Raw genomic sequence first — 14,459 nt, 5'->3', positions numbered from 1 at the left:
ACACCGGTCCTGAAAGACCTACATTGGCTCCCAGTATGTTTCCGGGCACAATTCAAAGTGCTGGTGCTGACCTTTCAAGCCCTAAACGGCCTCGGCCCAGTAGACCTGAAGGAGCGTCTCCACCCCCATCATTCAGCCCAGACTTTGAGATCCAGCTCTGAGGGCCTTCTGGCAGTTCCCTCCCTGCAAGAAGTGAGGTTGAAGGGAACCAGGCAGAGGGCCTTCTCAGTAGTGGTGCCCACCCTGTAGAATGCCCTCCCGTCAGATGTCAAGGAAAGAACATCTATCTGACTTTTAGAAGACACCTGAAGGCAGCCGTGTTTAGGGAAGTTTTAAATGTTTGATGTTTTGTCGTGTTTTAATATTTCACTGGGAGCCGCCCAGAGTGGCTGGGGAAACCCAACCAGATGGGCGGGGAATAAATAATAAATTATTGTTGTTATTGTTGTTGTTGTTACTCCTCCATAGAATCGTTCGCTGATGCCAAGAGATATCAGCAGCGCAGCCAGCTGCCATTTTATGAGGACCCTCAGGGGAGAGGACAGGGCTCCCCTGACAGTTCCAAGTGGCTGCCTTAGGACATCTTCTCCCTGCAAATGGATGCGGAGTTCAGGTCATGAGAAGAGGCAATAATATGCCCCGCATTGACTATACCAGGCAGTGTGTGTGTGTGTGTGCTTCTATATAATGTGTGCAGCAGCATGCTATGCGAGGCCTGTGACCAAAGGCAAAGTATCACCCTACAGGCGACAGCGCTGACACAGCCGAGAGGGTAATTGGGTCCGTCCGCTGGTTTCCTTTTCTTCCCGGCTCCTTCGTTTGTTCCGTGCAAGACTGCAGAAATCTCTCAGAGACTTCATCGAGCAGCTTCAGTGGAATGGAATGTACGGTTTGATTCCAGCTCATCTGGAGCTGCCATATGGAGTAACGCGGAAAAAGGATTCCGCACGGCTGCCTTGTTTATTTTGCTGCTGCTCTCCAGATTTTCGCTTTGGCCCAAGATCCTCCTTCGCTCCTGACACAGTTTCAATAGCATTTGACCCGCTGAAGGTCACGAGAGGCAAAGCTCTAATGTTACACACAAACAGGATCTCTGTTGGGGTAACATCTGGAGGGGGTTTCTCCAGGGGGTCCTCTGTTGACCAGAGACTCGGCTCCTCTCTGCTGCTCCTTTCGCAGGTTTGTGGGACATAATTTCGGAATTGTGTAACCAAAGCATCCAAGGAAAGCTAAGACTGGCCTTTGAAAGCCTTGCCAAGTTTCCCACCCTCATGGAGGAATGATCTCCCAGCTGGGGCTCAAGGATGATGCCATCAGGCCGAAAGGGAAAGGGTGTGTTTTTATAAGGGGCCCCTGCAGAAAACAGCGCATAGATCAGGTTTATTTCTGTGCCGCAAAAGCTGGCGCATGATGCAGCCCTTGAAACAACACTCCAAACGCCGGCGCTTGGGGAAAATCTCTCCAGCAGATCAGCGCTCCTTAGAGCTGAGCCAAATTGGTGTCAGCGTGAGCCTCTGAACATTTTCCTTAAATGAAAGCTGTTTACGGGCTTTGCAATTAAGCAGTCATATCTCTATCCTGGTCTTCTTCCTGCTGTCTGAGAGGTCATCCTCATTACCAGGCATCATCTTTCTCACGATCAGAGCGAAGTGCCTTGAAAACGGGCAAAGTTGCAAAAAATAAATAAATGGGCTGCCTTCCCTGGGGAACGAGCTTGTACGTTTGCCTCTGTTGCCTTCTAACTGGGACTCCTGACAACTAGAAGTTAGTTAGTCACTAACAGTTCGATCCTGCTTAGAGATGCAAGAAGGCAACAGTTTCTTTTTCTCCCTCAATCGGTGCTGCTTCCGTTCTGTTACAGTTTGACTTCTGCTAAAACCTACATTGCTTGCTGTGCTCCCCGCTCATCCACAGCCCCAGGAAAACCAGCGGTTTAGCACTGAATTGGAACACCAAAGATTGCCATTTGTTCCAATTTAGCTCCAAAGAGTGGTTTTTAGGGGGGAAGCATCAAGGCAAAGGCAAAACCACACAAGCGGAAGTCTGGACCAACCCTGAGGGGTGATGTGTTAGCAGTCTTCAAATAGCTGTCCCATGGAAGGTGGACCAACCTTGTTTTCTGCTGCTCCAGAGGGCTCCTTAGCCAGTGGTTTCAAATGACAAGGAAGGATATTCTGACTAAGCAGCAGGAATAACTTTCTGACAGTAAGAGCCATTCCACAGTAGAGCAGACAACCTCGGGAGGTGGTGGACTCTCCTTCCTTGGAGGTTTTTAAGCAGAGGTTGGATGGCCATCTGCCAAGGATTCTTTTGCTGTGACTCCAGCATTGCAGGGGGAGGGATTGGACTAGATGTCCTTTGATGTTTCTTCCAATTCTACGATTCCATGATTCTGTGACTCTTGGTGAATGCCACTTATATTTGCTTGCATGATTTCTGCTCTAATGCTTCTCCCAGACTTGTCTGAGCAAATGTTTCTGTAGGTTGTTTTTTTAAGCAAGCCAAAATCATCATCATCATCATCATCATCATCATCATCATCATCATCATCTCAGAGTCCCTGAATCCTTGACTGCCTGCAGCTCTTGTGCCCCCAAAGGCTGACGACTCCTTTCTCTCCATGCTGCCCTTTTGCAGAGGCTCTAGCAGGAAGCAAATTAATTTCCAGAAGCTGTTTTAGTACTCCGAACATTTCATGAGCCAGCTCTTCAGCAGTGGAGCCCTGCCAGGCCAAGCAGAGGACGGAATTGGCCCTGCACTCCTCCCTTGGTTGGCGAGGAGTGAGCCGGGGACCGCTGGTATTTTAACACTTGCCCCATAGGACTGGATCGGATTGCGGTCAGAGTGTGACCCTGAGGGCATCAATCAATATGGAAGAGGCCCTTGGTCAGAGAGAGTGGACCAGGGGGCACAGTTGGCATGGGCCAACTTTCTCCTGCAATAGGCAAAAGCCAAACTGCAGTGACTTTGCTTGGATTCCTGGATTGGCTTCCAGGCTTTTAAAGCTAAAACAGCAGGGCTTCTGTTTTCCAGGGAATGGAAGGTTGTTTCAAAGAGGGATCACTGCTCACGGTACATTTGTCCTCTTCTGCTTCTGGTCAATGGAGTTGGCAGATTTTGGAACTGGTTTGAAGTCCTGCGCCACCTCTTCTTGACATGGGATGAACATGAGGTGAGAAGGAACAGGCTTCCTCACCTGCCTTGGTCAATCTTTGTCAGATGCTCTGGACCACAGTTCCCATCAGCCTCAAAGCCATTCTGGTTGGGGCTCTTGGGGGCATATGGATGTTCTACACTGTGGGAAGCAAAATCTCTTCCCAGTTTCACACCCTGGAAAACTAGAGTCTTCTTAGCAGATAAATTGATGCAGGGAGTTCGTGCCTTGAAGGTAGAAGGTTCACAGGTAGAAGGGACATGGGTGGTGCTGTGGTCTAAACCACTGAGCCTTTTGGGCTTGCCGATCAGAAAGTCAGCCCTCGTGATGGGATGAGCTCCCGTTGCTCTGTCCCAGCTCCTGCCAACTTAGCAGTTCGAAAACACGCCAGTGCAAGTAGATAAATAGGTACCACTGAAGTGGGAAGGTAAACGACGTTTCCTTGCGCTCTGGTTTCCATCACGGTGTTCTGTTGTGCCAGAAGCGGTTTAGTCATGCTGGCCATGACCCAGAAAGCTTTCTGTGGACAAACACTGGCTCCCTCAGCCTGAAAGCGAGATGAGCGCCTCATCCCATGTCGCCTTTGGTTGGACTCAACGATCCAGGAGTAGTCTTCTTCTTCTTCTTCTTCTTTACCTTTAGAAGGTTCAAACGCCTTTGGGACAACGGTAGATGCAACTGCAGCAGGGCTCGGGGGCCAGATGCATCTGTCCAGGTCTCTCTACTTGGCCCTCAGAAGTCTCCCCAGGCCACACCTGTCCTCAATTGCCCCTCTCTCCCCAGACACACACCCCAGCCACATGGTTCTGTGGATTGCACCCTTTCACTGCTGCTGCTGCTTTGCAGGCAAAGCTTGTCTGCCCTCTGAATTTTCAGTGCTGCTGCCTTTGGTTTGCTATGTTTTTTTTTTTTAATACAGAGGAGTCTCAAGAGTTTGAGGCTGCCTCTCCCTTCCCCTCCATCCTTGCATGCCGGCTGGGGGCCATAGGGGAGGGGAAAGGCATCCCGATTGTCAGGGATGCTTGGGTTCTGCTAAGTGTACAGGGCCAGAGCGGTGGCAACTGAGAGTCAGCTCCCCAGGCAGAGATGTAGCATATTATTGACAGATCGCCCTCATGTCCACGGCTGATGGGAGAGCAGAGGGGCAGCAGCTGGCATTCCCAGAGCCAGATTGATCGGCCTGAGATTGATTGGTGCGAAGGGATGTTCGTGTGTGTTTGTGTGTGTGTCCGTGCGACAAGCAAACAGAGTTCCTGATTTCATGATTCGGGATTGGAGGGAAAACATCTCTTGCCCTGCTTTCGCGTTTCTCCATCTCTCTCTTCTTAAAAAATAATCAAACATCTTAAAAAATAATCAAAGGGGAATCTTGCAAAGCAGCAGGCGTGCTCCAGAAGAGTAGCCATGTTTATCTGCAGTAAAAACTACAAGGAAGGAATAAACACATATTCTTTATTTGTGACACCAAAGCCATTACAAAAAGAGAAAGAAAACGAAATATCACACAGAACAGGATAAAACATATTATGTGGTTAAAATAATGAGGCATTATGTCGGATAAGAGTTTGCTCCCATGAAGAAATTAGCTTACCATCCCTGCAAACTTTTATCCTTAAAGTTGCCGCTCTAAAGGCAAACAGGCCATTTTTTTCCAGAGGTGTAGCAGGGGCCTGTCCCCTAAGAAAAAGTTAACCCAATCGATCCCCCAACTGGTAGACTCCAAAATTTTAAGCATGTGGACTAAAGCCACTTCTGGGGCCCCTCTGGGATTAGGGACCCTAAAGCTCAAGCTTCATTAGTTCCGTAGTGGATCCATGGGGATCCACTTGCAAGGGAAGGGTTGCTCTTCCCAGGTCCACCCAATGCTGGTTCAATGTGATTCCTCCCCACAGATGTGGGGCCTGGAGGGGAGGCACCCAGACCCTGTGGACCTCAAGGGCAGCTTTCCACAACCTGTTCCCTCTGGAATCAGAAGGTGCAGAGGTGCAAAAAAGGAGTCATGTTGATATTGAAAATAAAAGCCCTGCACCAAATTGTTAAGGAAAAAAATTCCTACTCAACAGCCCAGCTTGTCGGGGTGCAAATCCCCCACGGGTCCATGCGGTCAGTAAAAGAAGGACGCTCCTGCCAAGTACCGTATTTTTTGCACCATAACACTCACTTTTTTCCTCCTAGAAAGTAAGGGGAAATGTCTGTGTGTGTTATGGAGGGAATGCCTATGGGTGGCATGCCTACGGATTTTCCTCCTCTAAAAACTACGTGCGTGTTATGGTCGGGTGCATGTTATAGAGTGAAAAATACGGTAATTTGGAGCAAAACAGCTGTCAGTACAACCGCACAACAGGTCCCCACAGGAGTAAGAACCCCGAGTAAGGGGTGACCCCTCTTTTAAAACTTCCCTCTTTCCCCCAGAATACACTCTGAGCAGCAGCATCAAGACATCATCACTACATCACTAGCATGTCACAAATGGGGAGGGGTCTACAAGGGTGACACGAGACCAACATGAGGTCCCTTTATCAGACCCCTTTCCCAACACCTCTTAAGTCCCCATCACCGGAAGAACAATAAAACTCTCTCTATATCCTTGCCCTCAGGACTTGTCTGGAGATGGGCTTGTGGCCCATGGGCCTTAGGTTGCCTACCCCTGTTCAACTGCCTCTGCAGATGTCTATTGTTGTCCCTTTGGTCACTTCCTGGGTGTGTGCCCCCCCCCGTCATTTCTGTAACAAAATGAAGGAAATGATGACTCTGACATACAAAGCCCTTCTTATAATTTTGCAGGAAAATGTAAGCAATCTGCTTTAAATTCTTTAACCCCGGACCGCCTCTCCTGGTATGTCCAATGGAGGACCTTATGGTCTTCGAATCTTGGAGGTCCCGGGTCACAGGGAGGTTAGGCTGGCCTCAACCAGAGCCAGGGCTTTTTCGGCCATGGCCCCAATCTGGTGGAACCCTCTCTCACAAGAGACCAGGGCCCTCCATCTTTCCGCAGGGCCTGCAAGATGGAGCTGTTCCACCTGGCCTTTGGTCAAGGCAGAGTTTGACCCCCTCCTTTGGTAATCCTCATAGAACTCTAGCCCAATGGTTGCCATCAGTTTGATTTGAACTGATTTTATAATGAATTGATTTTAGAATGCTGTATTATTTTACTGTTGTTAGCTGCTCTGAGCCCGGCTTCGGCAGGGGAGGGCGGGATATAAAAAAAATGTTGTTGTTGTTGTTACTTGCAATGCTTCAGTAGCCAGCAATTTTTAGGGAAAAGGTGTGGAGCGTTTATTCCTTTATTGTAAATGGAGCCTTACCCTGCAAGCCTAAGCGGTTTTACTCAGATGTAAGTCCCACTGAGTTCAATAGGATTTATTCTCTGGTATGTTCCTGATCATTTTTGCAATTTTTCAAGGCAGCTCACAGGTAGAAATTTATTGTACTCCATTTACCTGTGGAAGGGGTCGCACATGACCCCTTCCCTTGCACATTTGCTCTTGACAACAATCCTGCGAGGTAGGCTAGGCTGAGGTTGTACCTGGTTCAAGGTGACAGACGTATATGTGCATATGATGTCTGTGGGTGCGGGAGATCAGACCTGGGAGAAACGTCCTGGTGTAGGGCAGAAGGTCCCTATTTTCATCAAAGAAATGTTGGAGGGTATGGGAGAGGGATTTTCTGCAGCAGCAGCCAGATTCTGCTGCCATGGCTGAGATGGGAGGAAAAGGCTTCAGGGTTTAGTAAATAATTGCATACCTTGTAATCACAAAGATTATTAGGAGAAGAAGGAAATTTAATTAAATATCAATTGCATATCTTTGGAACACATATAAATTATAGATGCATATTTATATGTAAAATTAGTGGTGAGCTGCATTAGAATATCACAAGCAGTTGGGATTTTTTTCCCCAGCACCAGCAACTTTAATGAAAATCCACAACTCCTCAGCAAAATGCATAATAATAAATTAATAACTTTTTAGTGTGTCGGCTCATGACTTAGCCTCTGGGATATTCCCTCAGTGGGTCTCTCTGGCTGAGAGCTGGAGGGCAAGTGGGCAAGCGGCAGGCCGCCACATGTTGGAAGGCAAAGCGACGTTGTCATAAAACCACTGCACATATTGTGACGTTAGCATCTACTTGTCTCTTGTTCCGTTTCTAGCCTGCCTCCTCCTTCAAGTGGGTTCTCCCTGCTCCTCTCCTCATCCTCACAACAACCTTGCAAGGCGGTTTAGGTTGAGAGGCAGTGTAAAGGTAAAGGGTAAAGGGACCCCTGACCATTAGGTCCAATCGTGGCCGACTCTGGGGTTGCGTCTTTCATCTCGCTTTACTGGCCGAGGGAGCCGGTGTACAGCTTCCGGGTCATGTGGCCAGGACTAAGCCGATTCTGGCGAACCAGAGCAGCGCACGGAAACGCCGTTTACTTTCCCACCAGAGTGGTACCTATTAATCTACTTGCACTTGACATGCTTATGAACTGCAGGTTGGCAGGAGCAGGGACCGAGCAACAGGAGCTCATCCTGTGGCGGGGATTCGAACCTCCAACTTCTGATCAGCAAGTGCTAGGCTCTGTGATTTAACCCACAGGGCCCCCCGTTCCTGAGAGGCAGTGACTGCCCCTTAAAATCTGAGCATGGCTTTGAACCCTCATCTCTCCCATCTCCTAATCTGACACTCTTAACCACTGCAGCACAATAGCATATGTGAGACTTTAAGAAAGTTTCTGCCTTTGGTGGGCCTCGGTCTGTGGGCCTTTGTGGACGGCACCCATCAGCAGCGCCCGGCTAGATCAGGCCAGAGGCCCACCCAGTTCAGAGCCCTCTTCTCATTGTGGTCAATCAGATGCTCATTATGGGAAACCAGCAAGCAGGCAGGATTCGAAAACAGGAGCCCTCTCTTCCTGTGGTTTCAGAAGCATGGCTGCCTGTGCCCCAGCAGAGACACGGTGGTGAGTAGCCATCAATAGCCCTTTCCTCCAGGGTAATTTTCATTTTTATTGATTGATAATAATTTTTGTTAGCTTTCAATAGCAGTCCAATAATCGCCTCATTATAACAATGCCAAATTATAATACAATTACTAATACCAATCACTCAGATACCAAATTATATAATTTAAGTTGGGGGGGGGGCATGCTAGAATTTATGGTTTGATGGTTTACTTCATTTCTGCGTTTTCAAGATCTTATTAATTTCAATTACACTCCGGTCAAAATAGCAATCCCTTATACAACAACTGCAATATTAACAACTTCCATTTGTACTGACACATTAATAGATATATTTTTTGAAATCCACTTTTAAAGCTAAATAAAAAAATTCCTTCCAGTAGCACCTTAGAGACCAACTAAGTTTGTTATTGGTATGCACATGAAAGCTCATACCAATAACTAACTAAGTTGGTCTCTAAGGTGCTACTGGAAGGAATTTTTTTATTTTGTTTCGACTACGGTTACTTACCTTTAACTTTTAAAGCTGTCCAAGTTGGTAGCCATTACTACCTTCTGTGGCCTTTCAAAACATCTAAACCACTTAGGACAGCTACTGGAATTGCAGCCAAGTCATAGTTCCCCCTACCTGATTGCCTTTTTGGTGGACATATATGAAGATATGCTGGAAAACAGGTGTGAAAACTAGGAAGAAACTCTCAGCAAAGCATTAGAGCTATGTGAAATCCTGGCTAAAGAAAAAGACACAATCCGGAAGGAATACTGGAGATGAATTGGATGATCCCTTAAGAGTAAACACAGCCCAAGTGCGGAGCAGAATGTGCCAACTTACGATGATCAGTAGTAACTCCATGTTAAAGCAGGAAAGAATAAAAGAATATGGCATTTGGCTCTGGGTGAACTACAAGAACTTTGAGAGTGGAGATAGCTAGGCAGGCAATTAAACAGAGTGATGTTCTCCACCCCTTCCCAAAATATGTTGCAGCTGTACATTACTACAGAGGAATCACTGCCTCCTGTGGCAGGGAGTTCCATAGTTTCACTCTGTTCTTCTCTCTTTCTTTCTTTCTTTCTTTCTTTCTTTCTTTCTTTCTTTCTTTCTTTCTGTACCTGTCTGGCTGCCACTGCCTTTGTAGAGATGGCTCCCCTGCCCTTTCCTTTCTCTGCCCCCAAGAGAGATGCGGCCTCTGTCTTGCACCCCACGGGCTACTTCCATCCTTGCCCCCCGCTCTTCCCTTTCCAAGATGCTCTTTGCAGAACAGCACAGGCTTCCACTGGGCTTTGGACGCTGCCCTGAGGTTTCTCCCTGTGGTTTTGCCTTTCCCTTGGCTGGAGATCAGAGGAGGAGCCAGCAGCAGGGAATCCCTTGCCAAGCAGGCAGCAGGGGGCATGGGATGGGGGGGGGGGGGCAAGGCTCTGGAGTTGCGCAGGAGGGCTGCTCGCCTCTGTCTGAGTGCCTGCTGAGCCTCAAGAATGGATTGCAATTCTAGAATCAGAGCACAGGCCAGCCCTCCCAAGCCTTTCCTCTACGGAATCATAGCACTGCAGAGTTCGAAGGAACCCCCAAGGACATCTAGCCCAACCCCCTGAAATGCAGGAGTCTCAGCCACAGCATTCCTGACCGATGGTCATTCAACCTCTGCTTTAAAACCTGCAAGGAAAAAGAACCCACCACTTTCCAATGGATTCCTTTCCACTGCTGAACAGCTCTTACTGTCAGAAAGTTCTGGTGTTTAATTGGAATCTACTTGTAACTTGAAGCCATTGGTTTGGGAACTAGTTTCAGGAGCAGGAATAATAATAATAATAATAATAATAATAAAATAATAATAATAATAATTTATTTATACCCCACCCTCCCCAGCCAGAGCTGGGCTCAGGGCAGCTAACACCAATAAAATCACAGTAAAAACATAATAAGGGGAACCCCAATTTAAAATACAGGTTAAAATGCAATTTAAAATGCAGCCTCATTTTAAAGTAGCCGATAAATCAAAACCATAAAGGGGAGGGAAACATAAGGGTCAGACTGAGTCCAAACCAAAGGCCAGGTGGAACAGCTCTATCTTGCAGGCCCTGCAGAAAGATGTCAAGTCCCACAGGGCCCTGATCTCTTGGGACCAAGCATTCCACCAGGTCGGGGCCAGTGCTGAAAAGGCCCTGGCCCTACTTGAGGCCAACCTAACCACCTTGCAGCTCGGGACCTCCAAAATGTTGTCATTTGTGGATCTTAAGGTCCTCTGCAGGGCATACCAGGAGAGGCAGTCCTGTAGGAGAAAACAAGTTTGTTCCCTCTTCCATGTGACAGCCCTTGAGATATTTGCAGAGGGCTATCATATCTTCTTTCAGTCTCCTCTTATCCAGGCTAAACATACCCTAATCCCTCAACCATTCCTCATAAGGCTTGGTGTCAGGACTGCCTCTAGGTCCCAGCTCACAGAGGACCAACGCCCGGTGGATGTAATGTACAAAAATCTTTATTGAAGTTTAGTTTCCATTTCAAAGCTCTGGGCGTGCCGCCCCACGTCTTGACTCTAGACTGGCTAAGTCCCCTCTGACTCACTGCTCCTCCCACACCAGTTTAAGATCCTAGCCCGGCTCCACCTCCTGCGCTGTTCTTTCCTTCGCTGGGTCCTTCTGCCCTCTGGGGTTTCCTCCTTCCTGGACTCCTCTGACGCTGAGCCCCCTGAGTCCTGCCCTTCCTTCCGGCGGGCTTTAGGACCTGGCTCCCTTCCCGGGCTCCCCGCTGTGCCGCTCGCCTGTACATTTGAACTTGGCGCGCGCGCCCAGCCGGTAACCTTCCTCCTGACCGTTTCCCCGCTTCCCGATGTGGGCGTTGCCAAACCTGACTCCTCTCCTCCCGCTGGTGGTGAGGACACTGGTCCCGATTCCTGGGACTCCCCCTCCCCACTGCGCTCTGGTGGAGACGCTGGTCCTGACTTCCAACTGCTGCTCAGGGACTCTCCGCTAGCCCCTTCCTCCTGGGGCTTCCCCCCTGGAACCCCCCTCGCTCTGGCCATTGGCGCTCCCTTCTGTGAGTCCTCCGATTCGCTGGAGAGGCTTGTGGAGTAACTCTTTCCACTGTCACTGCCTCCACCCCCCTCGGACTCCTCCTCCTCACTCTCCATTTGCTCCCCCTCCTGTGTCTCTCCTTCTGAACCCCTGACACTTGGTTTCCAGGCCCTTGATCATCTCAGTCGCCCTCCTCTGTTCACCTCCCATCTTGTCAACATCCTTATTAAGTTGTCGTGCCCAGAAGTGGACACAGGACTCCATGTGAGGCCCTGACCAAGGCAGGACGCAACGGTTCATGTGCGGCTTCTGATGCCCACATGTTTCAAAATAAAACATCTTCAGTGGCATGTTAGAGCTGTGTTTTCACAGGATAATCTCGGAGCCTTGCCCAGAGGCTCCGAAGGAAGATGCTCAAGGTGCAGTTGTCCTTGCAAGGGGAAGAAAGCATAATTCTAGAACACCAAAGTGGTGGGGGAGAGATTTTGAAAAGCTGTGTTCCATCAACCCTGAGAGCTGTTCTTTGCTGTCCAGGGAGCAAGGATCACACACTGTGATGACCTGGGATTCGGACTCAGAGCTTGAACCTGAGGAATCCCAGGCTGCACAGGAGTCCCCGCCTCCAGAACCAGCTGAGCCGGGGCTGGGGCCTGAGCCTGAAGGGTCCTCACCTGTGCTGGATCCTCAGGTGCAGGCACCAGTTGAGTCTGCTCTGGCCCCTGAGGTGATGGAGGACCCATTGCTTGCAGGTGCTCCACTCTCAGCCCCGTCAGGGGAAGAGGAGGTTGCCTCTGGGTCCAGTAACCCTCCAGCCTCTCCTGAGCTGCAGAGGCTCAGGGCTGAGAGGCAGAGGGAACTAAGTTCCTGCAGGAGGAGTGCTCGCCTCAAGGCCGGGAGAGGCGAGTCACCTGTGGACCAGGGCCGCCCTATGCCTCGGGGCAGATAAAAGCCAGCCAGCTGGCCTGTTCCTGCCTGCACCCTGTCCTGCTCTTCTGCCAGAGTTCCTGACCCCACCCAACTCCCTGCCTTGGACCCAGCTACAGCTTTGATGGACAGCCTCCATACCGCACCCTCCACCTCGGACTGGACTCGGACCCGCCTCTCGGTTAGCCCCCGGGACCAGCACACACACCTTCGCTCAGCCACCTTCCAGCAGCCGTCCCAAAGTCACTTAAATGAAGTCATCCACATGCCAAGCTGTCTAATTGGGGTGGTGGGCAGGGCACGGCAAGCTAAATACATGAGCAAAGCCCTCCATCTGCCTGTGTTCTCTTGGGGAGAGGCGTAACGGTGAAATCTGCATGGGAGCCTGAAGGCAGAAGGTCCGCTGGCAAGCAAAACTTGGTCAAGAGCGACTCCCGCCGGCTGGCCCCCGGTGGAGAGGTGGCCTTGAGGGGTCTGATCTTGTCTCTCTGAGTGCTTTTGATTTGTGAGGCAGCCGGAGGGAGATTGTGCCACTTAAGAGTGGCGCTTCTGCACCATGCGAACAAGGGATATAAATAAAAGGAGGCAGCCCCCGCGACGTCTTCCGGCAGATCCGCAGATGTCCTGTGGTCACCCAGAGAAGCTGTTGCTGAGAGGCAAGAGGCCGGAAACAGATTGCCAGTCTTGGCTGCTTAGTTGTACAGCGAATGTCCGCAATGACAGGAAAATGGGGAAGCTTCTTCTGGAGCATGGTACAAATTCACTGGAAGTACAGGGAGATGTGTGAGTGCCATCAATCACCCAGTGGTTGTGAGAATGTTCAGGGTTGCAGGAGAGGATATATTGTTTATTAATATCCTTCCTAACTTATGCTAGCAAGTTCCTTTATGGAGCAGAGTTACACCCCCCCTTTTTTTACATGCACAGCATGTTGCAGGCTCGTGTGAGCCTCTCAATCTGTCTCAGATTGAATTGCACGTTCCTGGTAAATTCCCTTGAATCGCTCTTAAAAACATGAAGATGCCACAATCTTATTCAAAGTCAATAAAAGAAGTTTACTCACATCAGTTCAGAGTTGGATTCCTGAAGGTAGACTTAGTTACAAATATGTAAGTGTGACTCTACCCCATATGGGGGAATAATCCCAATGCTTTTGCTAGCTGAACGCTAGCAGAGGAGTCCTAGCTGAAAAGCTGTTCAAACGAAGAAGGAAATCAAAAAGAGGGAGGTGTGCTGCATGACTCGTCCTTTTGTTACCTGGACAGGTGAGGTCACACCCACCTTCTATCACATGCAAAAGGAAGGATGCTCCAGCCAGGAGGAACAGGAAGTTTCGACTGGCTGGACCAAACATCCCTTTGCATGTCTTCTCTAGCATTTCAAGGAATGTTGTACTTGACTGCCTCTCGTGGATCACATCCCACAGTGGTCGTGGGAGGCAGCATCTTGCCAACAAGCCATATTTTTCTGCCTGCACAACTGGTATGTGAGGGCCCTCACCTATGCGCTTTAAGGCTGCATGCAATTATACACTGGCTCCAGTGTGCTCCCACCACAGTTGTTTGGAACCATGTGCACATGGAAATTGCCAAAATCCATATTTCCCCTGTAGTTTCATGAGAAATGCTTCTTGGCTCGTTTCCCCCTCAAAGCAGCTTCCGTCCGACTCGAAAACATCAGCCACATTAAGCTGAGGTGCGTACATTTGAGAAAGCTGCTCCCAGGGCCGGCCCACCCATGAGGCCAAGGCGAGAGGGCTGCCTCGGGTGGCAGAATCCACAGGAGCAGCAGATCCCAATAGAGCTCTTCATTTTCCCCTTGTTCTTGATTTTCACTCACCCCTTCTTCCCTAGCAGGGAGCGGGCAGCATTTTGCGGTTTGCCTCAGAGGCTAAAATGTCTGTGAGGGCAAGAGCTGTTTGATAGTGGAACAGACTCCCTCGGAAGGTGGCCAATTCTCCTTCATTGGAAGATACTAAGCACAGGGTGCCTGGCCATCTGTCAGGGACTCTTTAGCTGTGATTTCTCTGTTGCAGCGGGTTGGACTAGATGACCCACAGGGTGCCTTCCAACTCTACAATTCAGTGATTCCATGAAACGTGATTTGAAATGCAATGAGGGGCAGGAAATAGCATTGTAAGATTTCAAGCTGCTAATGAGCATGTATCTATGATGATCATGATGATGATGATGATGATTATAATTATACCAGCCTTCTTCTGAAGACCTTTCTTCTTCTTCTTCTTCTTCTTCTTCTTCTTCTTCTTCTTCTTCTTCTTCTTCTTCTTCTTCTTCTTCTTTCTTCTTTGGCGATCCCTCATAGCCGAGTAAGATTGTCTTCCATAAACATGGTTTTAACAATGAGTCCGTAAGTGACTGTGGAGGCCAATTCTGGATCCACACATCCTTCCACAGTGGGGACATTGGTTTCCGG

The 14,459-nt window shown here is 49.2% G+C and overlaps 1 protein-coding gene across 8 annotated transcripts in view; it reads left to right on the top strand.

The window, feature by feature from the left end:
* SHANK3 (SH3 and multiple ankyrin repeat domains 3) overlaps nt 1–14,459 on the top strand; it is a 410,336-nt gene that overhangs the window by 137,547 nt on the left and 258,330 nt on the right. The gene's annotated exons all lie outside the window — the stretch shown is intronic.

Source organism: Podarcis gaigeae, assembly GCF_964106915.1.
Source record: "Podarcis gaigeae genome assembly, chromosome: 10".
Lineage (NCBI taxonomy): Eukaryota > Metazoa > Chordata > Lepidosauria > Squamata > Lacertidae > Podarcis > Podarcis gaigeae.
This window is presented reverse-complemented; position numbering and strand designations above follow the sequence as displayed.